This window comes from Coregonus lavaretus (assembly GCF_964263955.1).
Source record: "Coregonus lavaretus genome assembly, chromosome: 14".
Taxonomy (NCBI): domain Eukaryota; kingdom Metazoa; phylum Chordata; class Actinopteri; order Salmoniformes; family Salmonidae; genus Coregonus; species Coregonus lavaretus.
This window is the reverse complement of record NC_140001.1, coordinates 17,116,688-17,131,849: the sequence shown is the minus strand read 5'-3', so window position 1 is coordinate 17,131,849 and position 15,162 is coordinate 17,116,688.

The following is a 15,162-nucleotide window of genomic DNA, read 5'->3' as shown; positions in this document are numbered from 1 at the left end:
AAATATGGTGCCCAAAAACCATACTCCTTTTTGATCTTTCTCCTAACCTCCCCCCTTGCAACATGAGCTAACCCATGTGCTTCCTGAATCATCAGACCTAATAGGTCTAGAGGCGCTACTATCAACCCCTCATGGTTTCTCCAAAGACCCGTAGCATCTTTGACGGCACCTCGGTCTAGCCATAACTGTTTGTCAATCGTAGAAGCAGCTTCCTGCATCAAAATCACATCCTTAAGCGTAATTTTGTCTTCCAAGTCCACTCCATGAGTGACCAGAAAAACCTTGCCCAATTTGTCCGCTCTTGTGACGGCTTTTGCAGCTTCATCAGCAGCTTTGTTCCCTTGTGTGACTTTTGACACATCTGTTTTATGAGCTGCACACGTAGCTATCGCTATCTCTTTAGGCTTCATCATAGCATGCAACAGTTTCATTATTTGCGCGTGATGTTGTATCGGAGAACCATCCATTTTCTTAAACCCTCGACCTTTCCACACTGCTCCAAACAAATGACATACATTATGTGCATATGCAGAATCAGTATATATCGTCACTCGCTTTCCTTCTGCTAACAAACACGCTTCTGTTAGCCCCACAAGTTCAGCAAGTTGTGCGGACGCAGGCTGTGGTATTACTTCAGCCTTTTTCAACAACAAATCCAGTTCCTTGGGCTTTAACTACTGCATGGCCAGCACACAATTTATCTCCCACACGATAACAAGACCCATCCGTCCAATACTCCAGGTCTGCCCCACGTAATGGAAGGGCTTGCAAATCTGATCTAAGCCTCGAGTATTTCTCTGCTTCTTGAACACAATCATGTGGCTCACCATCCTCTGAAGTTGGCAAATTCTCGGCTGGATTCACCGTATCACACCTCACTAGGGTGACATCTTCCTGCTCTAAGAGCCTATGATAATCTCTGAGCCTAGGCACAGTCAATGTATATTTTCCATAGTTCAGAAGATTTCTGAGACTATGATGGGTAAGAATTGTTACTGGGTAACCCATCGTAACAGATGATGCTTTGTCATACATTAAATATACTCCCACCATTGCTCTGTAGCACAGTGGTAGCCCTAGTTCTACTTCTGAATAGGCAGTAGAGTAGTAGGAAATAGGTTGGGGATTCGTCCCTGTACCTGTCGGCTGACAAAGAACTGCACATGCATATTTAATTCCAGTAGAAGCAGACAGTGGGGAGAACAAGTATTTGATACACTGCCGATTTTGCAGGTTTTCCTACTTACAAAGCATGTAGAGGTCTGTAATGTTTTATCATAGGTACACTTCAACTGTGAGAGACGGAATCTAAAACAAAAATCCAGAAAATCACATTGTATGATTTTTAAGTAATTCATTTGCATTTTATTGCATGACATAAGTATATGATCACCTACCAACGAGTAAGAATTCCAGCTCTCACAGACCTGTTAGTTTTTCTTTAAGAAGCCCTCCTGTTCTCCACTCATTACCTGTATTAACTGCACCTGTTTGAACTCATTACCTGTATAAAAGACACCTGTTCACACACTCAATCAAACAGACTCCAACCTCTCCACAATGACCAAGACCAGAGAGCTGTGTAAGGACATCAGGGATAAAATTGTAGACCTGCACAAGGCTGGGATGGACTACAGGACAATAGGCAAGCAGCTTGGTGAGAAGGCAACAACTGTTGGCGCAATTATTAGAAAATGGAAGAAGTTCAAGATGACAGTCAATCACCCTCGGTCTGGAGCTCCATGCAAGATCTCACCTCGTGGGGCATCAATGATCATGAGGAAGGTGAGGGATCAGCCCAGAACTACACGGCAGGACCTGGTCAATGACCTGAAGAGAGTAACACACTACGCCGTCATGGATTAAAATCCTGCAGCGCACGCAAGGTACCCCTGCTCAAGCCAGCGCATATCCAGGCCCGTCTGAGGTTTGCCAATGACCATCTGGATGATCCAGAGGAGGAATGGGAGAAGGTCATGTGGTCTGATGAGACAGAAATAGAGCTTTTTGGTCTAAACTCCACTCGCCGTGTTTGGAGGAAGAAGAAGGATGAGTACAACCCCAAGAACACCATCCCAACCGTGAAGCATGGGGGTGGAAACATCATTCTTTGGGGATGCTTTTCTGCAAGGGGACAGGATGACTGCACCGTATTGAGGGGAGGATGGATGGGGCCATGTATCGCAAGATCTTGTAAGGGACGACTGCACCCTCAATAAGAGCATTGAAGATGGGTGGTGGCTGGGTCTTCCAGCATGACAACGACCCGAAACACACAGCCAGGGCAACTAAGGAGTGGCTCCGTAAGAAGCATCTCAAGGTCCTGGAGTGGCCTAGCCAGTCTCCAGTCCTCAACCCAATAGAACATCTTTGGAGGGAGCTGAAAGTCCGTATTGCCCAGCGACAGCCCCGAAACCTGAAGGATCTGGAGAAGGTCTGTATGGAGGAGTGGGCCAAAATCCCTGCTGCAGTGTGTGCAAACCTTGTCAAGAACTACAGGAAACGTATGATCTCTGTAATTGCAAACAAAGGTTTCTTTACCAAATATTAAGTTCTGCTTTTCTGACGTATCAAATACTTATGTCATGCAATAAAATGCAAATGAATTGCTTAAAAATCATACAATGTGATTTTCTGGATTTTTGTTTTAGATTCCGTCTCTCACAGTTGAAGTTTACCTATGATAAAAATTACAGACCTCTTTACATGCTTTGTAAGTAGGAAAACCTGCAAAATCGGCAGAGTATCAAATACTTGTTCTCCCCACTGTATAGCAAGAAATTCTTAGAGTAGTCTGGTAGTGTGAGTGCTGGTGCCTCTTGTAACCTCTGTTTGATTGTTTCAAATGCTACAAGGCCTTCCTGTGTCCAGGAAAGATTGCTATGGAGTTGACCATTCCCAGTATCTTTACCCATAGCTCTCAAAGGTCCCGTCAAACTAGCATAGCCCTCAACCCAGGCTGAAGAATAACCAGCAATACCAAGAAATGTCATCATCTCTCTGACAGTTCTAGGCTTCGGAGCCTTACGAATAGCTTCCAATTGACTGTCAGAAATGCTTCTGTGTCCATGCGTTATTTTCTGACCCAAATAAACGACCTTCTCCTGGCAATATTGCAACTTTTTCTGTGAGACCTTATGCCCCTTTTCTGCCAATACCTGTAGCAATTTAATTGAGTCTTTATGACATTTTTCCTCATTCTGTGAACAGATAATTATATCATCCACGTACTGAATGACAGTGCTTTGCAATATCTGATCTATCCCTACCAAATCGTCCTTCAGTACTTTATTGAAAATGTGAGGGCTATGCTTGAACCCCTGTGGCAATCGCCTGTACTCATAGAACTGTCCATTATATGTGAACCCAAATAAACCCTGACTTTCTACACTAAGTGGAACACTAAAAAATGCACCACATAAGTCTAACACCGTGAAATGTGTCGCATCAGGAGGAATTTGGGCTAACAAGGTATGCGGGTCTGGCACTTCTGCTGGAAAATCAGTTACTACTTCATTCACTGCTCTCAAATCATGAACCATACGATAAGTCTCATCGGGTTTCTTCAAAGGCAACAAAGGCGTGTTACTCTGAGGATTTTTTATTGTCTTCAAAACACCTGCTTTCGAAAGTCCTTCAATTTGTGGTTCAATCCCTTGGATTGCTTCATCTTTCAATGGATACTGATTCTTCCAAGGAGGTCTGGCTCCTGGTCGAAGTTCAACTTTTACCGGTTGGGCTGATTTCACAAGTCCAATATTGGTACTGTGTTGAGACCACAAACATTCTGGAACTTGTTGCAACATCCCCTCTTTCATAGGGTCTGAATCCATCTTCGCACTGCAAATAGATTTGTGTCATCCGTACAGCTTGTGGCTGTCCTTGTCTTTGAGCCGAAATCATGATTTTGAGAAATTGCTGATCTTCACTCCTCCAAATCGCCAAATTCTCTTTCATCGGTACAAAAACAGCTTTCTCTGCTTCTGTCATCATTTCTCCTTTATGCTTCTGCTCATAGTCTTCAGAAACCAACAAGGTCACATGTTGGCACACTCTTCTCAATCTCAAATTCTTTATTCAGATAAACGTCTGTGTTTATCTTCATAGCTGCTCCTTGTGGTCCTAAAATTATGCAACATGAGCTGAGTTGAACTTTCTTTGGTTGATGACTCAACCATTCCTCTGAGTTCGATTGGGCAGCATTCTTGAAATACTTGAGCGTATGTCAAGGTGACGTGTATGTGGTTAACGAAGTCAAGCGCAGGACACCGAGCTACTGGCAGACGTACTAGCACAGTAATGAACATACAAAACAAACACCTCCTAACAGGGAGGAACAATACTCGCATACAACAGCAACTGCCGACCTCACGGAAAACAATCACACACAATAACCAATGAGAGACAGGGGGTTATAAAGGGAATACAATGTAACATAATGGGAAACAGGTGTAAACAATAAAGACCAAACAAGACAAACACCGAAACATAGATCGGTAGCAGCTAGTACTCCGGGGACGACGAACGCCAAAGCCTGCCCGAGCAAGGAGGAGGAGCAGCCTCGGCTGAATCTGTGACAGTACCCCCCCCTTGACGCGCGGCTCCAGCCGTGCGCCGACCCCGGCCTCGGGGACGGCCAGGAGGACGCGGAGCAGGGCGAGTCGGATGACTCCGGTGGAAATCCCTCAACATGGAGGGATCTAGGATGTCCCTCCTAGGGACCCAGCACCGTTCCTCCGGACCGTACCCCTCCCACTCCACGAGATACTGCAGGCCCCCCATCTGACATCTCGAATCCAAGATGGAATGGACTGAGTACGCCGGAGCCCCCTCGATGTCCAGTGGGGGCGGAGGAGCCTCTCGTACCTCACTCTCCTGGAGTGGACCAGCTACTACCGGCCTGAGGAGAGACACATGGAACGAGGGGTTAATGCGGTAATTAATGGGCAGTTGTAACCTATAACATACCTCATTCAATCTCCTCAGGACTTTAAATGGCCCCACAAACCGCCGACCCAGCTTCCGGCAGGGCAGGCGAAGGGGCAGGTTTCGGGTCGAGAGCCAGACCCGATCTCCCGGTGCATACACCGGAGCCTCACTGCGGTGGCGAACGGCGCTCGCCTGTTGCCGCCTGATAGCCCGCTGCAGATGGACATGCGCAGTGTTCCAGGTTTCTTCCGAGCGCCGAAACCACCGCAGGGGCTTCGATCTGGCTCTGATGCCAAGGTGCTAGGACCTGCTGATAACCTAGCACACACTGAAAAGGCGTAAGGTTAGTTGAGGAGTGGCGGAGTGAGTTTTGAGCTACCTCTGCCCAGGGGATATATCCCGACCACTCCCCCTGCCGGTCCTGGCAATAGGACCTCAGAAACCTACCCACATCCTGGTTCACTCTCTCCACCTGCCCATTACTCTCGGGGTGAAAACCTGAGGTAAGGCTAGTCGAGACCCCCAGACGTTCCATAAACGCCCTCCAGACTCTAGAGGTGAACTGGGGACCCCGATCAGACACTATATCCTCAGGTACCCTGTAGTGCCGGAAGACGTGTGTAAACAGGGCGTCAGCAGTTTGTAGGGCTGTAGGGAGACCTGGCATAGGAATGAGACGGCAGGCCTTCGAAAACCGATCCACAACGACCAAGATCGTCGTGTTTCCCTGGGAGGGGGGAAGGTCCGTGACAAAATCCACCGATAGGTGAGACCACGGCCGTTGTGAAACGGGTAGGGGTTGTAACTTCCCTCTGGGCAGGTGTCTAGGCGCCTTACACTGGGCGCACACATAGCAGGAGGAAACATAAACCCTCACGTCCTTAGCTAAAGTGGACCACCAGTACTTCCCACTAAGGCAGTGCACTGTCCGACCAATACCAGGATGACCAGAGGAGGGTGACATGTGAGCCCAATATATCAATCGATCACAAACCTCGAGCGGCACGTACTTCCGACCCTCTGAACACTGTGGGGGAGTAGGATCGGTACGTAACGCCCGCTTGATGTCCGCATCAACCTCCCACACCACCAGTGCCACCAGACAAGACTCCGGAAGTATGGGAGTGGGATCAATGGACCTCTCCTCTGTGTCATATAGTCGGGACAGGGCGTCTGCCTTAGCGTTCTGTGACCCTGGTCTATAGGTGAGCTTAAATACAAATCGGGTAAAAAACATAGCCCACCTTGCCTGGCGAGGGTTCAGCCTCCTCGCTGCCCGGATGTACGCCAGGTTACGATGGTCAGTCAAAATGAGAAAAGGGTGTTTAGCCCCCTCAAGCCAATGCCTCCACACCTTCAGGGCTTGAACCACAGCTAACAGCTCCCTGTCCCCCACGTCATAATTGCATTTTGGTGGCGTACCCGAGCGCTGAGACAGTACAGCACCGATCCCAGCCTCGGACGCATCCACTTCAACTTGGAACGCCAACGAGGGATCCGGATGTGCCAGCACTGGTGCCGAGGTAAACAGGTCCTTCAGATGTCTAAAAGCCCTGTCTGCCTCAGCCGACCACTGCAGACGCACCGGACCCCCCTTTAGCAGGGAGGTAATGGGAGCTGCTACCTGTCCAAAGCCCCGGATAAACCTCCGGTAGTAATTGGCAAAATCCAAGAACTGCTGCCCTTCCTTCACCGTGGTGGGAGTCTGCCAATTACGCACGGCTGAAACGCGGTCAATCTCCATCTCCACCCCTGACGCGGACAACCGATGTCCCAGGAAGGAGATGGACTCCTGGAAGAACAGACATTTCTCCGCCTTCGCATACAGGTCATGCTCCAACAGTCTACCAAGCACCCAACGCACCAGGGACACATGCTCGGCTCGTGTAGCGGAGTATATTAGAATGTCATCAATATACACCACTACACCCTGTCCATGCAAGTCCCGGAAAATCTCGCCCACAAACGATTGGAAGACTGAAACAGCATTCATTAGACCATATGGCATGACGAGGTACTCATAGTGACCCGAGGTGGTACTGAATGCTGTCTTCCACTCATCTCCCTCCCTAATGCGCACCAGGTTGTACGCACTCCTGAGATCCAATTTTGTGAAGAATCGTGCCCCGTGTAATGACTCCGTCATACTAGCAATCAGAGGGAGAGGATAGCTGTATTTGATTGGGATCTGATTGAGACCACGGTAATCAATACACGGGCGTAAACCCCCATCCTTCTTCTTCACAAAAAAGAAACTTGATGACGCAGGGGAAGTGGACGGCCGTATGTATCCCTGTCTCAGAGATTCGGTGACATATGTCTCCATAGCCGCCGTCTCCTCCTGAGACAGAGGATACACATGACTACGAGGAAGCGCAGCGCCTACTTGGAGGTCTATCGCACAATCCCCCTGTCGATGAGGTGGTAATTGAGTCGCCTTCTTTTTACAGAAGGCGAGTGCCAAATCGGCATACTCAGGTGGAATGTGCATGGTGGGAACTTGGTTCGGGCTTTCCACCGTCGTTGCCCCTACGGAAACACCTACACACCGCCCAAAACACTGATCAGACCATCCCTTGAGAGCCCTCTGTTGCCATGAAATGTTGGGGTCATGAGATGTTAAACAGGGAAGGCCCAACACCACAGGAAACGCAGGAGAATCAATCAAATACAAACAAATGATCTCCTCATGACCCTCCTGCGTTTTTATCCTGAGAGGCGCTGTGACTTCCCTAATCAATCCTGACCCCAAAGGGCGGCTATCTAGGGCATGGATGGGGAAGGGCACATCAACTGGTACAATAGGAATCCCTAACTTATAGGTGAACTGGCGATCAATAAAATTCCCAGCTGCACCTGAATCTACTAGCGCCTTATGCTGGGGGTGAGGAGAAACCTCGGGAAACACAACTTTAATACACATATGCGCAACAGAGAGCTCTGGGTGAGTTGGGTGCCTACTCACCTGGAATGACTCATCAGTGCGTTGCCTACTGCCTCGATTCCTAGGAGACCCTCCCCAGCACCGACCAGCAGTGTGTCCTCTGCTGCCACAGTTGGTGCAGGAGACGGCCTCTCTCCTGGTCTCTCTCCTGGTCTCCCTAGCACCAGCACCTCCGAGCTACATAGGGGTCGGCTCGGAAGTGCTGGGGGATGGAATGGATGGCCCTGAATCCGGACGTTCCCGGGAAGCCAACAGGGTATCCAGGCGAATTGACATGTCCACCAGTTGGTCGAAGCTGAGGTTGGTGTCCCTGCAGGCCAATTCCCGACGCATGTCCTCCCTCAGGCTACATCTGTAGTGGTCGATGAGGGCCCTCTCATTCCATCCCGCGTTGGCAGCCAGCGTCCGGATGTCCAGTGTGAACTCCTGTGCGCTCCTCCTCCCCTGTCTGAGGTGGAATAGACACTCACCCGCCGCTTTACCCTCTGGTGGATGATCGAATACTGCCCTGAAGCGGCTGGTGAACTTCGCATAGTTGACAGTAGCGGCGTCTATTCCCCCCCACTCGGCGTTGGCCCACTCCAGCGCCTTGCCGGACAGACAGGAGATGAGGGCGGACACGCTCTCGTATCCCGAGGGCACCGGGTGGATGGTTGCCAGGTAGAGTTCAACCTGGAGCAGGAAACCCTGACACCCGGTAGCTGTGCCATCATAAGCCCTCGGGAGCGAGAGCCGAATCCCACTGGAACCCGGAGGTGAAGCGATGGGCATCGCCCATGGTGGTGGTATCGTCGGAGGAGGTGTAGGCAAACCCCCTCTTTCCCATCGCTCCATAGTGCTCACCACCCGTTCCATGGCGGTGCCGAGAGCCTGGATCATGGCCGCTTGTTGTTCGACGCGTTCTTCCATTGATCCAGCTGGCACCGCCGCTCCTGCTGACTCCATGTGTGGTGTGTGATTCTGTCAAGGTGACGTGTATGCGGTGAACGAAGTCAAGCGCAGGACACCGAGCTACTGGCAGACGTACTTTACTAGCACAGTAATTAACATACAAAACAAACACCTCCTAACAGGGAGGAACAATACTCGCATACAACAGCAACTGCCGACCTCATGGAAAACAATCACACACAATAACCAATGAGAGACAGGGGGTTATAAAGGGAATACAATGTAACATAATGGGAAACAGGTGTAAACAATAAAGACCAAACAAGACAAACACCGAAACATAGATCAGTAGCAGCTAGTACTCCGGGGACGACGAACGCCGAAGCCTGCCCGAGCAAGGAGGAGGAGCAGCCTCGGCTGAATCCGTGATAACGTACAATGAAATGGATATTCCGGATGCCTCGCATCTGGCATGTTTGCCACAATGAATTTCTCCCATATCTTAGCCGGCTTAAAAAAATCTGCACTGAGATTTCCAATCGAAAATACTGAAGAAGAGTCAATCTCTGTCGTCATCAACAATTGGTAAACCGTTTATTTTGGCACTTCTACCAGACAGCCGTCTGGCGTACATTTTATTGTTCAATTCAATCTACACAATGCATCTCTTCCCAACAATGCAATAGGTGTATGTTCCGATACCAGTATGGGTATTGTAGTTTTCTGATTTTTATAGCAGAGCTCAATTGGTTCCGTAAGAGGAATCAGCTGTTTCACTCCCTCAAATCCGATTGTCCGAATCAGTTAATTGGACATAGGGAGATGTGTAGCATCTTCAGGCCGAACACAGGTGAAAGCAGCTCCGCTATCCGCCATCACTTCCAATGGTCGGTTGTTTACTTTCACCTCAATTGTTGGATCTTTTTCCGGTCCTGATGCTACCAGCTGACACCCCCCTTTCGGATCTTCTGTGCACCTCTAGAATTCTGGCTCCGGGCCCCTATAAGGGTTCACCGGTCCTCCAAATGATCTTGACTGGCCCCTGTATCTTCCTCTGAAATTTCCTCTGGTGTTTCCTCCTGGCCCATTACACTCATGGGCAAAGTGACCAACCTGTCCACAATTATAACACACTTCTGAAGATTGCTGGATGTATGGATTAAATCTTCCTCCTCTTCCTCTTCCTAAGCCTTCTTGTCCTCTTCCTCTCCAATTCTGTGTCTGTCCGGAAACTGGCTGTGGATATGAAACAACTGGTACCACTAGTGGTGGCTGGGACAATTGCGGTTGGACCTGGTTTGGTTGAAGCTGTGGCAGTGATTGTTGATTTGGTGAACACTGATTCTGCATAACCAAAGCCTGTTTCTTCTCCGTCTTCTTATTCTCCACCAGTTGTATTTGATTGAGTTTTCTGAGAGTTTCTTGGTCCTGTTCTTTCTGGTTGTGTTCCTTTTTCCTGTATAGATCCACTTGATGGGCTATATGATCTGTATAGATACCTTTTGCCATGCTTCCAAGTCCAACCACCTCTGCCAGTTTGCTCCTTACTGGTGAGGGCAGCCCCATCTGCAATTTAGCTCGTAAAATTGACTGCTCCATTTGACTCACATCTGGATCATTTCCGGTAATATTTCTCCACACTTGATGAGCTCTTGACACATAGGCTCTCTGATTTTCTTGTTGTCCTAGTGGGTCAATCAGAATGTTTTCAGGATGCACATTTGTTGGAAACGTATCTTTCAGTGCTCTCCACAGCCAATTTCTACTTGCAGCTAACAACTCAGGATCATTCACCGCAGTCTCCACATATCGATTAAGTCCAGCTCTCTGAAAAATGTCTTCCATACCTGGAATCCCAAGGAGATTAGCCAAAAGTCTCTTAATGTCTCCTATGGCAGACTGTGTTCCCACCGTAATTTCTTCCAACTTTGAAATCCAAGGATGTGCTCCATCTTGAAGAGTAGGCAGCTTCTCAAGTATATCTGACATATCAGTATTCTGCAAAGGCTTATACTCCAGGTTCTGTCCTCGGATTATCACTGGCATCATCTTCTTACTTGTGCTCCCTTTTCTTGGCCGCAATGTATACTTCCTCTCCAATTTTTGGGATTCTTTTTTCAGCAGTATTTCCTTCTGTATCTTCAGCTTCTCGAGTTATTCTTCCAATTCTCTTACTTCTTCTAAATCATTCGACTTATTCAAGCATGATATGCATCGATCCATATCTCTTTCTATTTATTCTGTGCTAGTCATTGCAGGATAAAATCCTCTTGAACATGAAGCACCTTTAATCTCCAAATCTTCATCGCTGTCTCCATCTTCACTTTCATCAGAGGTCAGATCTCTTGTATCCTTCTTCTTCCAACTTCCATCACCCCTTCTTTCTGCTCTGGCCAACCTCCGTCTGATCACAGGGTCATATCCACCCATGATCTCTTCTGAATCACTCTGATCATCATCATCATCATCTTCAAATTCCATCCTCCTGAACCTCACTCTACCCTTAGTTTCCAGACGTGTCGTTTTCTTCTTACTTTTGGAGTTTGGATTCATCTTTATGGTCGTTTCTGCTTGTCCTCTCTCTATTATTCGTTCATCTTCATCTCTGATGCAATAATCACCCTCCTGAATGATCACTGGAAGCTGAGGATAGACGTCCTTAAACTCTACTTCTTTCTCGTAAGGTGGGGGTCTTTTTGCTGAATCCGTATTTGAGAAAGGTGTATTAACTTCTGCCATTCGTTTTTCTGTTACCTTCGCCTCTTTTGTCATTTTCTCTATACCTCTGTCTCTTTTATCTTTTGTATCTTTTATCAGTTTTTGTCCCTCATTTTCAAACAACTTAAGAACACCCAGCTCTCTTTGTCTCTTTTCTTTACGTTGTTCCCCTTTTTTCCCCTTCTTTTGATCTGCCTTATACGTGGACACAAGCACTTGCATTATTTTAATTACGTCTGGGTTAAGAGTCCCTTCCACTATTAAACTAATTAATTTGTAAACCAAAAAAATACTTTAAACTATGTAGCTTATCTTTCCCTCCAATTTTTTATTTTTTTTAATCTACCAAATTATTGATTAGTGGCAATCTTACCACATCCGATAAAGAAAAGTAAAGGAAACTAGTCAACTTCAGAGCAATCAAAAAATAAAGACGTGTAATCCAGCAACACTACAGCGCCCACAAACCAAGTGCTTAATAAGCACCCAATCACCTTAATTTTACAGAATAATCTCAGTGCTGGATATTCAACACAACTCTAATCAAAACAACCCATGGACAAAAAAAAAACTCCAATGTGTAATTCTCAATTACATCAATTGATCAGTCTGTTGCCAAGTCCCTGTTAAATGGTCACAACGTGAAATATTTTAGGCATACCCTTCATCGAGAAATGTGTCTTATAATATCCTGTAAGGGAAAGTAAGTTTGTGGATAGAACAGTACTGGCCTTAATTGGACTGGATCCGGGACAGCACACGCTGTCGCGTGACGCACTGATCAGCACCTCCTCTCTCTCTGTCTCCTCCTTCTCGTCTCTCACACCACAGGAGAACAAAAGAAACAGACAACAATTCAGTATTTTATCTACTCACTGGGTTATTTCAACCATACAATACAGATATTAAACTATTGGAGTAATCATCATATATGTTTTCTTAGTTAAGCAACAGCCGCTTAACAAACAGAATACTTTATTAGTGTGTATTCAAATCTCCCCCTCCTCCTCTCTGCAGCTGTAAGTCTGTGTGTCGCAGCAGCTCAGTGCAGGCAGGGGAGTGGCATAACGTTTTGTGTAACTGTAAACTCCTAGAAATCCACACATGCGCAGTTCATTTATTAGTGTGACTTCAAAGTGAGATGAGCACTCCCGCAAGCAATCTTTCTCTAAATCAAACAGCAGACAGACCAGCTGTCTCTCCGTTCTTTCCAACAAACCACATTTACCACACAGACAACAGTAACACTGAACAAAACGCACAAACCAACACAAAACATAGAACACAAATCCTACTTCGAAGTTTCTTACTTTACCATAGTCTATTTTCTCTCTCTTCTTTCTTCACTTATTCCACTCTAATCTGCAGATTTATATGTATTTTCTTATCCATTATAAATCCTCTCTATACAATCAAAACTTCCTCCCGGGGGCTCATAGATTTTAACAAATTTGAAAACGTTCTCTCAAATGGAGACTCATAAGGTTTTTGTCAAGATCGTCGTTAGATGATGAAGCGGACCAAGGCACAGCGTGATAGGCGTACATACTTTTATTTGTGTACACACAACGAACCAAAACAATAAACGATACGTGAAGTCCTAGGTTAAATACACAAACCTTCCGGAACAAGATCCCACAATAAACTAGTGCCAAAAGGCTGCCTAAGTATGGTTCCCAATCAGAGACAACGAGAATCAGCTGCCTCTGATTGGGAACCACCCTGGCCAACATAGAAAACACGAACTAGAACACAACATAGAAAATAACACATAGAAACTCCACACCCTGGCTCAACATATAAGAGTCCCCAGAGCCAGGGCGTGACAGTTTTAACCGTAATTAACAGATTTCCTTACAAAAAAACTAAAATCCCTGTTCTCAACCAAAACATATATATGTATATATATATCTAACATAAAATCTTATCATAGCATGAGTCGAGCATATAAATCTCTGCACAATCCACACAGCTGAAACACAGCAGAGACATCTTTCTTTGCGCACACACACACTCTCTTTCTCTCTCACACACATGAAAACTTCCCTAAAGCATGCTTCCGCCGCTCCTTTTCCTTTATTTTCCTTCCTAAATTTGTGCTACCTTGAGTTGCAGATATTCAATGAGAGGCTACTTCGGACATATAGCTCGTCAACTATATAACGAAAGGTAACATACAATTGAATTTGTATTCTACAATCTCACAGTTCCTTGGAGCTGACCCGAAAATTCACCTAGTGACTTTCCAGGATTTGCGGCCCATCTAGTGATCGCCTCATTCGAGGGCTTCCGTAGATCAGCGACGTCCTAAACATTATTCCTGTTTTCCTTAGTTCCTTATTTTATTCCTGTATTTTATTCCTTTATCCTTTAAATTTTATTCAAGCCAAATTTCCCTGGGCCCAGTGTTATCAATTCCTTTTTTCCTTAGATCTTGTATTACATTCACACTCCCCCCGTTTGCGTTGTTTCCAACGCAAACAAACATTTTGAAATTTAGAACGGAATCTCATCACACAGCAATCACAGCATGGCACACACAGGTTCTTCACGGTGCATTCCCTCAACGCACACACAGCCACACGAACTGACCAGCGCCCAAAGTTGTGAGAAAGCTCACCTGGAGCGGGAGTCAGCTCGGAGCCCATGATGGAATGTTGAAACAGACGCAACTCGTCCCAAAATCCTCGTCGCCAATTTCTGTGGTGGTGAACAACGATGCTGCGATGATGTGTTGATAAGAAATCCGCTGACACTGTACTTTGATTATAAAGGTTTATTATATCAAAGATTTCAGCATCAATTTACAGACTCTGCAGAATCTGGAGAGCAACAAAACCAATCCCAAATATGATCGCTCTCCCTGTCCTTTTGTTAAAGCATGATATATATATCCTATGCTTCATGTAACATAAGATGGCGTAATTTGAATAGACCAATCCCTGGCCTCCACATATCCCAATCTCCACTGTTTTAGGGGGCCCCTATAATAACACTTTCCAGATGTTTCAGCAAAGTTGAGTAAAGTTAATCTAACCAACAATATGAAAACCTCAGATACTACAGGGTCAATGCAGATAGTCCGGGTAACTATTTGGTTAACTATTTAGCAGTCTTATGGCTTGGGTGTAGAAGCTGTTTAGGGTCCTATTCGTTTCAGACCTGGTGCATTGGTACCTCTTGCCGTGCAGTAGCAGAGAGAACAGTCTATGACTTAGGTGGCTGGAGTCTCAAATCAAATCACATTTTATTTGTCACATGCGGCATATACAACAGTGAAATGCTTACTTACAAGCCCTTAACCAACAATGCAGTTTTAAGAAAGTAGAGTTAAGAAAATATTTACTAAATAAACTAAAGTACTTTTTTTTTTATGTTACACAATAAAATAACAATAACGAGGCTATATACAGGGGGTACCGGTACCGAGTCAATGTGCGGGGGTACAGGTTAGTCGAGGTAATTTGTACATGTAGGTAGGGGTAACGTGACTATGTATAGATAATAAACAGTGAGTAGCAGCAGTGTAAATACAAAGGGGGAGGGGGGGTCAATGCAAATAGTCCGGGTGGCCATTTTATTAATTATTCACCAGTCTTATGGCTTGGGGGTAGCAGCTGTTAAGGAGCCTTTTGGACCTAGACTTGGCGCTCCGGTACCGCTTGCTGTGCGGTAGCAGA